We start from the raw sequence: 13,114 nt of genomic DNA, 5'->3' as shown, positions 1-13,114 counted from the left end.
GTATAAACAACTCTGCAGTGGCAGTCTTGGGCCAACTTATGTTGATGGTTTGTAAAACAGTTGCAACCATTGGTATGCATTCATATTAAATTGTGATGATGGAAATGGACAATTTCTTTGGCATTGGTTAGGCAATCGCTAATATTGCTATTATATCATGTCAGTTATAACCATTGCTTTAAGTTCAATTTGTCGCAGCGATTTTCCTTGTCACTATGGATCAGTTTTAAATTATTGATAAACGAATTCACTTTCTAAATTGACAGTTACAAGCCGCTACAGCTTCCATCTTATTGTGACATTTACACCAAGCTACTATAAGTACAACTTCTTGCAATATTTTTAACCATCATTATAAATTTTTGATGAAGTGTAGCTAAATAAATCTGTACCTCACGGTGACTATCAGAAATCACTAATGTTGCTTTTATGTAGTGACAATTAGAACTGTCATTATAATTTTGGCTTGTCACCATGATTTTGACCACCATTATGGATGGGGGAAGCTAAACAATTATATCATGATGATCAGAAACCATCACTATTTGAACTTTAGTGCAACAGTCTTGACACACATTTGTGTGTGTCTATATAATATGTATATGTTTAATATGAGGTTTTGATCTTCCATGTACATATTAGATAAGTGCATATATGGTATATGTATCCTCAATATCACATCCCTGTATGTTTCTATAATGACATGCTCCTATATGAATGTTATTGCATCCACAAATTTGTAAAAAACATTCAAATTTGCACACTAGTTTGCACACTATAAAACATATATAGTTGTTGAACCAAAATAACATCGCACAATTCACGTGAAAGTTTACATCCAAATTAAACAACCTGATCAATGCCTAAGGCCCTGTTTGGAGGAGCTGTTGGCAGTAGAGCTGTTGGAAGAAGAGCTGTTTGAAGTAGAGCTGTTATAAAAAGCTGTTTGCTGTTTGGTAACTATATTTTTAAAGTGCTGTGGCACTTTAACATATTTTTGGTAAACAAACTGAGAAAGTACTTTTATATGACAAAATTACCATAAAGGAATTGCATAGTATTATACAATAGAGCATAATAAAACATAACATATATTAATACATAATATACGATATAGTATAATATTACTGTAATATAAAATATTATTATTATAATATAGTAATATGACATTGCATAGTAATATAATTATTAGAGTAAATTAATTTTCTATAATATAACATAATATTAAATTATGTAACATAACATATTAATATATTATGATATAATGTAATATATATTATATTTATAGTATAATACAATAATAAAGATATAAAATATTATAATTATTAGTATTAATTAATTTCTCATAATATAACATAATATTAAATTATTTAAAATAACATATTAATGTATTATGATATAAATATTTATTCATTGAAATGTATTTATTTATTATCTTATTTATTTATTCATTCATTCATTCATTTATATAAATATTTATTTATGCATTTATTTATTTATTTATTTATTCTTTTCTTTTCTTCTCTTTTTTTCTTTCCTTTTCTTCTTTTTTTTTTCCTTTTCTTTTTCTTTTCTTTTTTTCTTCTCTTCTTCTCCTTCCTTCCTCTCTCCCCTTCTCCGCTCTTCTCCTCCCGCGCGGTCGGCAGCGCCGGAAGGGGGCCAGGCCGTGGCGGCCGCGGGAGGGGGCCGGCGGCGCCTGCGGCAGTCTCGGCGGCCGCGGTTGGCCCCCTGGGAAGGATTCTCCTCCCGTGTGGCCGACGGCGCCGGAGGGGGTGCGGCACTACAGCGGCGGGGGAGAGGGAGGCATTGCAGCGGCGGGGGAGAGGGAGGGGGTGCGGCACTGCAAGGGGGGGTGGGGGCGTGGGTGGGAGAGGAACAGGCGGTGAGATGAGGTTTTGGGGAGAAAATTTATTTTTAAAATGGGGGTATTTTGGTCAAAAATAGAGCTTCCCGACAAAGCTGAAAACAGCATTTTCGGAAAGTTTCAAATTGGAGCTTCTCCCCAAAAGCTGTTTTCAGCTTCCCGCAAAAGCTGAAACAGCTTTCCGAAAATTTTACCAAACACCATTTTTTATCTAAAAGTACTTTTGGAGGGCCAGAAAGTGCTTTTTGGCCCTCTAAAAGCTCTCCCAAACAGGACCTAAATATTAGGTCAAACTACAAACAAAGAACCTAAACAAGCAGTCTCATTTCCAAACAGTAACAAGGAAGATGAAGTCCATTAAGATATGATTCATATCATACAGTTACCTGCAAAACAAAAATGATATCAAGTTAATGATAATATTATAAGAAAGCACTCTTAATATCAACGGTATATGAATATAATACTATGACAAACGATAAAGTCATTTGTGTTTACCCAGTTGAAGGTTATGCTCAACCAAATGCAGTGAAGCATTAGGAGCATTGGAGACATCTGGTACCTATCAATAGAATTCAACAAGTTACATCATATGAGTATACTGTGACAATGTTCATCTTAACATAAAATATTTCTATAATTGTTTGTTAAATCCCTAGGAAATCATAAGTTAATTTATACTAAACAAATGCAAAATATTGTAAATTTGGTACCTACTAATCAAATTTATAAGAAGGAAGAAATGACTCCAAGGAAGGTAGATTACCTCTTTGTGGCGACCACCGACTTCTATTGTGTATAAAATATCAACATTATTTAGCTCTAGGGCGATCCACTAAAAGACTGTCTATAATGATGACAATTGGGTTTGCAGTCCTAATATGCAATTTTTTTGAGCTTCTCATGTATCACTTTATCATGTTGTGTATTACAAAAATAGTAAGAAAATTTTAAATTTAGTAATTAATATTTGTTGACATAATAATTGTTTTATACCATTTCATTACAAGCCAGTGCAAATGCCTTCAATCCATTCAGTTGGACTCTTTCTGTGGAATAAACTTCTAGAGGCCATGTTAGGGCCTCCTAAATCATGCATCACCATCCTACATTACTCGTAAATTTATTCACTACTTCATCAGAGCATGATACCAAAGGTGCAATATACACAAAATAGAGGAGGTGTAATTGCCAATTAAAATTATATTTGATAGACACAAATGTCGGAGCACATGTCATCAGAGCACCTGTAAAGACAACAGATAACCAGATCAAAAACAGAACTAGCTGTAGTATCCAAACCAATAATGAAAATAAAAAATTCAGCAGAATTTCAATCAAGAATTCATATTAGCTCAGGAGAAAATTTTCAATCAAGAATCCAATGGACTATATTAGTATCATCTGCTTTGCACTGCTTAAATAGGGGAGGTAGATGCAGCTGTAGAATGAACCGCGTTGTAAGACCCTGATCCATCTAGCCCTAACTCAGAATCTCTCCTAGAAATTAGTGCAAGCCTTAAAACCATCTTTTTTGCATAAATAAGAAATAAGGAAGCTTCCCAAAATTGTGATGAAGGTACACAAGTTGGCATAAAGGGTACACTATGTTTCAAAAACGTTAACATGTGTAATGCTTTTGAAGGGTAAGACAATTGGTTACATTCTATATTGAAGCAAATGAAACCAAGAGAAATGAAAAGCTCTTAATGCTCATTGGCCTAGTCAATACTATGTTTAGCATTTGGCACTGCAGCCTCATGCATCACTGAGATCTTGATATATACATTTTGCATAGCTATTCTCCACATTAAAAGTAAAACACCATAGGGGATCCTTTTAAATTGGTTTCTTTCAGCAAAGTATTGACCCAGGGCTTGATATTGTTAATGACTCCAAGACTAAATTAATCAACTTACCTCTCATGTTGTTCCTCCTACAGGGTATTATGCAAGTCTCCACTAATGATCCTAGTGCAGCCATTTACTCTTTGTTGTGAATGTGAATATGTTTTATCAGATACCAATACTCTGTCTTTTTTGTTTTTCACTCGTGAAGTATATTCTCATATTTTCTACCTAGAATTCCCAACAAGAATTAAGCATGTTAATTTGGAGTAGTGTGGATGGTTTTATGTTTGAAACTGGAAAAATGTCGGAGGTTTCACATGGCAATAATTAATTTCATTTAAATATGTTCAGTAGCTCTTTTATTCCCATTTGAGATGCTCGGGATCCTAGATCCATCTCTTGAGCATAAGCACAAGAATTGTCAGTTGATCAGAGAATTTCCATTCTCATAAAATACTATTTCATTTAACAGAAAAATATAAATACCACCATTGTTTTGATCTAGTGCAGCATAATGAAGCAAAACAGATCCCAAAAGTACCCACTTGTGGCACATGTGAATTGAAGATTGTGATTGCGACGATTGCATTTGTAATTTTCAGTATGTTCTTGGAGATTGCATCTTGTCCAGGTGCAGGTGTGGAGAACCAAAGATCTTTATGGGAAGGCCTGAAGCATCCATACAAAATGCTAGTTATCATAAAATAATAAAAAGGCTCATGTCATTCTTTTTAACGATATACATAGTACTGCAATTCGTAAATGATAAATGATATGATGTTAGCTAATACAAGTGAGAACAAATTATGGTTGATTAGATAGCATAAGATAGATATAAAAGATGACCTGAGTCGAAAGCATCAAGAATGGGTACACGAACATGAGCTGGATCCAAACTGGACATGGCATGTAAGAAGAAGATTCTGGCTATGACAATCCAGACCAAGTTTAATGCCTACAATTTGCTGTCAAATTTCTCAAATACTTCTTTTTTTGTATAATTTAAAAAATTGTCATATTGTACACATAGTTGGCTGTGCTCAGCATTCATTTAGATGTCTTCAAGCTTGATCTACAGGTACTATTTAACTGTACATGTAACTGTTTAAATATGGTACTTGTCCTCGATCCCTAATACCCAACCAAAAGATGCCGTTCAAGTTTTTTTGTTCGAGGTAGTCATGAACAGCTCTATTGACCAGGTTATCCAGTTCTTTATTACCAGATGATATGCAGGCTTATTAGATTGGCAATGATAAAAAAGGGAAAAGCAGCTTCATTTTATGCTGCCAATCAAGTAATCAGAAACATATCAATATCAATATAGTCTAGAAAATGAAGACGAAGGTTGGAAGAACATTGGGGCATGCATGATTTCTTCTTTATATAGATAGATAAAGGATCTATAGGGAAATTACTTAGAAGTTCATTTTGTGCAATAATCCTTCCTATCAAATAGAAAAGGATTCAATGATCCTGAACTGATCTTACAGAAGTTGTCTATAGTTGATTTCTTCTACATAATACTATTTGATAGGATCTCATCGATTAGTGCTACAATTTGATAGGGCATCATCGATTAGTGCTGTAAGATCCCGTGCATTGGAACCCATGGTTATGGACCTATATACATTAGTATGGAACTTTTTTTTTTTTGCAAGTGAAATCCCTATGAAAGAATGAAAAAGTGCTTTCATTCTTGTGGGATAACAAGCCTCCATATCTTAATGCATGTATTTAATTTATTCGAAGCTATTAGAGCGGGATCCAGTTTTTAAGAAATATGAATCGAAGCAATAAGAATATTTCTAGTGGAACATCTTTCATAATCCTTGGAGAGATAATTCTCTAATAGACTGAGAGATAAGTAATTCGACTCATTCACTTATAGATCATCAATGTTTCATATTATGCAAGAAGACATTGCATTTGCTAATTTGAATTGAAAGGTGACATCAAATCGGTCTATTTTCGTCATTGAACATAGCACATTCACTATAGTTAGTAGCTCCATATCAAGGTCATCATCAATATCGTCACTATCATCAATATCAATATCATCATTATTATCAATAGCAATATCATCATTATCATCAATATCGATATCATTCTTAAGATAACATTTAGGCTTGTCATCCAGAAACTTGCAACTTCTATTGTGGGTAAATGTATTTGGTTTCAAAGCCCTATGAGCTCTACATTCGAAGAATATGCGAATTCCCCCTTCTTATTCCAAGACTTTTTAAGGCTCACCTATGGCATTTAAATTGAAAGAGATAAGTTGAATAAGTATGGTCGTCTTCTATTGGGATGTACTATTAAGCCAAAATTGAGATTTTCTGCAAAGAACTACAGTAGAGCAGTTTATGAATATCTACACTACATACTTGATTTTACTAAAAATGATGAGAATGTGAACTCATAACCATTTATGCATTGCAGAGACCATTTCTTATTTTGTATCGATGAAATTTATAAAGTGCAGGCTGAAATAGATGAAATTATGATTAATCTTGCCAAAGTAATAGGAAATAGACCTAAGACACTTCCAAATAGAAAATCTTCAATCATTTTGATTTTTTGAGAGGATAAAAAGATGATAAGATCTATTCCTAAATATTAATCTAAACTAGGTGTTCCATGGTTCCTTTCCACATCAACTGCCAATTTTTGGTTCTCCAGATTCACAAATAACCAATGATAAAAAGGTAGGTTTTATTTAATTTGGCATATGAATTCGCACCTGAATCAAACCGTACCTAATATTTATCAGGCTATTATTCTCTTGTTCCCTCGAATCCGTGGACTAAGATATCAATTTGTCAATATGATCAATTGTGTTTATTGCATAATGGGCTACCTTAAAAAGTATTGGTGTGTAAATGAGGTAACTGAGCTATAGCCCTTGTCATAGATATATTAACATATGGATAATTTCTTATCAAGATGGATATTCCAAAATTCCACATGATAGCTCTCTAATCTATTTACTGCTAACAAATTGGTATTACTTAAAAATATGTAACACCCAACCTAGGTAATAAGAAACTAGGCCTAGATCACTTGACCGGCCTAGATGCAAAAGTTGGAGTAGGAAACGGAAAAATAAAAGGACAGAGCCCTATTCGACTTGGGGTAAAAGATGGAGAAAAAAAAATAGAGCTCTGTTCAACTTGGAGTAGGAGACAGATTCCTACTCCATCTTGATTTCCTATAGAAGTTAGGAAATCTAGGCCCCATTAGCTATTTAAAAATCTCCCACATCCTCTTTTGTCTTACCTCTGATAGGTTTTGTCGATCACTATTGCTAGACCACCGCTAGCTCCTTCCTCTTTTCTTTTGAATTCCAACGGTCTTCGCTCACAGTGCTCATCAGAGATTTTAATGAGCACTCGCTGGAATCAAGTTCTAAAAGGGATGGTCAAAATTATTTGGACCTATAGTTTGGTTTTGCTCGTAATAAAAGTAATGTAACTCTTTTTGGTGATAAATAACTTAATTAACTTGGTGGTTTGAGTATTGCTTTTATACGGCAGGAGTCATTAGTTCAAATCCAATAATATCTAGAACTTGTTGGATAAGTCAATTGACTGGTATCTAATAAATTTTTTTACCCATTTTCTTTTTTTCATTATATCAGATTAGACTTGATTATGTTCAACTGGAAGAATCAAAATATGGTATATAATAATACACTTCTAAAGATCATCTTTTGATTATTTGATGTATTGACTTGACCATGAGGAAATATCATTTACCACCTCTACTTGTGCCTAGCTCGTCTGAAGTTAAATTCACTTCAATTGCTTGTCTCTTACCCTGAGATCTACTCAAGTTTGCTTCAACTATTTCAAGAGCTTGCTAAGCGTCTTGCGGATCAATGTCGGTACTAATCTCGGCTTCATTTTCTATAATGGTAATCTTATTATTACTCGTTCTAGCGAAACCACCCATCGGAGCCACCATTAACTAATGGTCATTGAGGTGTATTCTAAAAAGACCTATATCTGCAGTTGTGGAAATGGGGGCATGGTTTGGTAATATGCCTATTTATCCACTATTAGTAGATAAAATAATTTCTTTTACTTCTGAATCCTAAATAATTTAATTAGGAGAGAGTACACAAAGATTGAAGGTCATTCTTCAATTTGCTCTCCACTTATAAGTTCATAGCTTTTGCAGTAGCTGAAAGAGTAGATGCCCTATGAGCCAATCATTTGATGGATTTCTCTTTGTAATCCTCCAAATCATGTGCTTTGACACTTGATATATCTCAATAAAGGCATTGTGTTTCATCATTTGCTGCTTATCTATTTTATTGTTAGATGATGAACCCCATAAATTAGGACATTGGTTTTAGGGTTATGATGAGATCATACCAGTGAGACCTAAAATCCTAAAATCCTAATTTAGAATATTCCCAGTCAAATTGGTATATTGAGTCGGGGATCAATATTACCGGAAAGACTGGCACATCTTATATATGTTTGATGTAGAGGGTGATTGATCTTCCAATCAGGTTAGGTCAACTTGCACCTGCACCTACTGCTGGCTAAGATAAGGAACCTAATGGGTCACACACAATGGAATTGATCAAGGGTCTAATTGGATTAGATGATGTTTGCAAGATGAACATGCTAGCACGTGTTGCAAACCCTAGCTCCTGATTCAAATTAAATTCGAATCTGATTCTTAGATTAGGTTGATCTAATATGATTAGATCATGACCTAATATGGGTTAGCCAAGAGTTGGAACCCATTTGGCTTTAATTAGACATGATTTGATTAGGTTTAATGTTTCCTTTAAGTTGGTTAAACCCAATTGGATTGGGTTTGATAGGGCCTTCACTTCTGGACCATTGGATGGCTTCCTGGATGAAGGATCTGGTCCACTGGTTGGCGTCTTCATCTGGACCATTAGATGGCTTCCTGGATGAAGGATCTAGTCCACTGGTTGGCGCCTTATTTTGGACCATTGGATGGCTCCCTGATGAAAGATCTGGACCATAGGTCAATGCCTGAATCTGGACCACTGGATGGCTTTCTGGATGAAAGATCTGGACCATTGCTCAGCGCCTGAATCTGGACCATTAGTGATGGCATCTTGCTTCTGGACCATTGGATGGCAACCTGGATGGTGATGCCTTGATTTGGACCATTAGATAGCGTCTAGATTTGGACCATTGGCTTTGGTTCCCTGCATTTGGGCCCTTGGATCATCGGAATTTAAGATGGAGACGTGAGAAAGAAGCGTATCATTAGATACGACTTTTTCTAAAGCTTGATACACCCTTCTCCTTAGCGCCCCATCATGATGGGATGCCCCTCTTGGCACACGCCTCATCATGATGAGGTGTGTGGATGGGATGCATCCCTTTGTGATGCATCCCTCCATCTCTTATAAATAAGGAGGCGCCCCAGGGTTCTAAAGATCATCCGAGAAAAAGCCTCTCCTTCTCTCTCCCTTATCCCTTCTTTCTTATAAGCCTCTCTCTTTTGTCCTAACCCAAGACAAGAGGATCTTCTTTAGGACAAAAAGACTAGTGAATGTTTTAGAGGTAGAAAGGAAGAAGAAAGTGAAGGAAAATCAGCCAATTAAGTCCTTTGGAAGGATTGAACAACTAGAATCATGTTTTGGTGGAGCTAGAGTCTTGAACCCATTCCTGTGTGGATCAACATTGGAGGGTGAACATTTGGGCACCTTAGGACATCTTCAGACATATTGGATATAGCTTGACAGGTATTCTTCTATACCAAAATTATGTTTTCTACATTATTTAGTTATATTATTAAGGTGGTCTTGGCTTATTAGGGTTTCATATAATGGGTTTTATACGAAAATTTTTATAATCCTAAATCTTCCGCTGCGCCCTAGGGCACTAGAAAACCCAACAGTGGTATCAGAGCCACCCTTAATCAGTTTAACCAAATGATAAAACATGCTATTATCCTGATGTTATGAGATAGCTAGGTTGTTTGTATGCATGATTAGTTTATGCTATGAGATAGTGTTATATTTATGTTGTAGCACAGTATAATTGCTAGTGCTAAATTATTGAATGTGCAATGAGACCAATATAGTAGTATGAAAAACTTTCGGCTAACCTATTCTGGAACAATCGACTCAGTTGGTGTCTAGGAAGGAAGCCACAGGTGGTTACTTAATTAGGACCTCACTCTCTGAGTGAGGAGTGCCTCCTACCTGCTTTCCTGGTCAATTATTTGATTGTCCTTTATGGTTGAGCCTAATATTAGTAAGATACTACTAATTGAAAGCCCTCACTAAATTCATAATTAAGTCGTAGTGTTAAATGCTTTAAGCTGAGCCATTCTGAATCAATTGACTGAGTTGGCGTCTAGGGAAGAGGCTCTAGGTGGTTATTTAATTAGAACCTTACTATGTAAGGAGAGCCTCCCACCTGCTTACCTGGCCAACTATTTTATTGACCTCCATGGATAAGCTAATTGTTGATATAACACTACAAAGTTCCTTCCTTCATGCTTAGATATTATTATGTTAATATCTACGTTAGCTTGTTGTGATTCCCACAAGGCTAGTATTAGGGATTGATATTGTAATATCTTGGTGCATATGATGCATATGACATATTTTAATATGTTGCCTTGTTATGATTCCCACAAGGACAGCATTATTCAAATATGACTGTATAAAAATGAAGGGTTTGACTTAACTAGACACAATAGTTTGTTGTGATTTCCACAAGGCTATATGTGTGCTAGAGGACAGAATAAAGTTGGAAATTGCATGGGATGCAATTGGAAAGAGTTTCCTACCTTTGAACTTATAAGGGATTGTTGTGATTCCCACAAGATCTTTGGATCTCAACCCCACTAAGAAAATTAGTATTTTCTCGTTCATCAAACTTGAGGGTTATGATATTCGATAAAATAGTGGGAGTAACAATTAGATAAAAATCTTTGTCTGATTGTATACATGTCATCATGATTTGTCTGCTTATATTAGTGTTCTTTGTAATTGTAGATTAATTCTGCACAAATGGCATCTTCACTCTCACTTAGAGGTATCTTAGATACAAACAAATTAACTGGTCCCAACTATGCGGACTAGTTGAGGAATTTAAAGATTGTTCTCACACAAGAAAAACTTTCCTATATTCTTGAAACCCCTGACCTAGGGTCAGCAGGGGAAGATGCAACTGAGGAGGAATTGGCTACATATCGTATGTGGAAACATGACAGTTTGACTGTCAAATGTATCATGCTTGCTTCTATAAGCAATGAATTGCAGAGGCAGCATGATAGCATGGATACTCACTCCATACTCCTTAACTTGAAGGAGTTATATGGTGAGCAGAACAGAATTGCTAGATATGAGAGATCGAGGGGTCGTCTGTGCAAGACCACTGTTTAAAGGTTATAGACTTGATCACTTGATTGAGTCAACTTAGTTTTGCTATGGACAGTGAGCTCAGTCAGGATTTGATCCTGCAATCACTACCTAACTCATTCTCGCAGTTTGTCGTGAATTATCACATGAACAAACTGCATTCCTCCATGCCTGAGCTTCTAAATATACTGAAAACAGCAGAGTCTCACATCAAGAAGGACAAGGGTCCGATCCTTCTTGTTGGTGAGAGCTCAAAGAAGAAGTCGGGCAACAAGGGTTCAAGGAAAAAACTAGACCCTAAGAGTCGCATCAAAAAAAAAGGAAAAGAAAATCTCTGGACCCGGTACCTGTTTCCACTGCGGCAAGACGGGGCATTGGAAAAAGAACTGCAAGAGCTTTCTTGCAAGTGTGAAACCTGATGCAAGTGTTGCATCAAAAGGTATGTTTTTATTACATGCCAATATGACATTAAGTTCTTCTGATTCTAATTCATGGGTATTGGATACTGGTTGTGGTTCTCACATATGCAAATCTTTGCATGGACTGCAAAAAATTAGAAGTTTGAAGAAAGATGACTTCGAGCTATATGGCACCAAAGGAGAATCCATCCAGGCTGAAGCTGTTGGCACCTACATACTGGAGCTACCCTCCGGAAAGTTCTTGAAGCTAGAAGACTGTTATTTTATGCCAAAAATTATTAGAAATGTAATTTCAATTCCTTTGTTGCTTAAGAAAGGATTCGAAATAAATGGAAAGAGCAATGGTTGCTCTATTTCTTTATCTAATGAGTATTATTGTCATGGCACTATGGAAAATGGTCTTTTAGTATTATGTCTTAATAATGTTATGTTTCATATTGGCAAAGATAATAAAAGAAAAAGAGAGGATATCAATAATACCCTCCTCTGGCATTACCGATTAGGTCATATTAGTGAGACAAGGTTACACAAGTTGTATAAAGATAAATTCTTTGATCCTTATGATTTTGAATCATTAGGAACTTGTGAATCTTGTCTTATGGGTAAAATGACCAAGTCTCCATTCTCGGAACATGGAGAAAGGGTAAGCAAGTTGTTAAAACTCGTACACACTGATGTGTGCGGTCCTATGTCAACTCCAGCTAGAGGTGGATACTCTTACTTCATCACATTTACTGATGACTTATCAAAGTTCGGTTTTGTGTATCTAATGAAACATAAATCCGAAGCCTTTGATAAATTTAAAGAGTATCAAAGTATGGTCGAAAAACAAACTGAAAAGTGTATTAAAATTCTTCGATCTGATCGAGGAGGAGAATACCTTTCTAGTGAATTTTTAGACTATCTTAAATTATAGGGTATACTCTCTGAATGGATACCTCCATATACGCCACAATTAAATGGTGTAGCTGAAAGAAGAAATCATACCTTATTAGATATGGTACGGTCCATGATGTGCTTCACAAATCTTCCAATTTTCTTCTGAGGATATGCCCTAGAAACTGCTATATTAGTATTAAACAGAGTACCATCTAAGTCTGTATCTAGCACTCCATATGAGATATGGAAAGGAAAAAAACCTAATCTTAAGTATCTTAAAATATGGGGTTGTCATGCTTATATCAAAAGAAATTTTGGACATAAGCTAAGTGCTAGATCGGACAAGTGTATATTTGTAGGTTATCCTAAAGATAGTTTAAGATATATCTTCTATGATCCTACCGAACAAAAGGTATTTGTTGCTAGACATGCCACTTTCTTGGAAAAAGAGTTTTTCTTAGAAAATGGCAAGGATAGAAGAATTGAACTTGATGAAGTTCAAGACCTACAAGGTGAGACACATAATAATCCTCAACCAGATGTACCCATAAAAAAGGTACAACCACTACACACTACTCCTCTCCGAAGGTCAGAAAGAGTGTGAAATGCACCTGAGAGATATGGGTTTATCATTGAGAATGATGAAGCCCACATCGTTGATAACGATGACCCTCTGACCTATTCGGAAGCTGTCAAGAGTAGGGACTCTGACAGATGGCTGGACGCCATGAAA

At 35.7% G+C, this 13,114-nt stretch overlaps 1 protein-coding gene across 2 annotated transcripts in view; it reads left to right on the top strand.

The window, feature by feature from the left end:
* Window positions 1–11,433, top strand: part of LOC103697634 (RNI-like superfamily protein) — a 33,347-nt gene extending 21,914 nt beyond the window's left edge. The window contains exon 2 of one of the 2 annotated variants that reach the window (XM_088719828.2): window positions 3,807–11,433. The gene's annotated coding sequence lies outside the window, so the exon portion shown is untranslated. Of the gene's footprint in view, window positions 1–266 lie in introns of both variants that reach the window. The other variant, XM_089930116.1, reaches the window with a different exon arrangement.
* Window positions 11,434–13,114: the final 1,681 nt, after the last annotated feature.

This window comes from Phoenix dactylifera, chromosome 4, assembly GCF_051530095.1.
Source record: "Phoenix dactylifera cultivar Ajwa chromosome 4, Ajwa_hap1_PhDact_Kaust_v1.1, whole genome shotgun sequence".
Lineage (NCBI taxonomy): Eukaryota > Viridiplantae > Streptophyta > Magnoliopsida > Arecales > Arecaceae > Phoenix > Phoenix dactylifera.
Note: the sequence above shows the minus strand (reverse complement) of the source record. Positions and strands in the feature narration are given on the sequence as shown.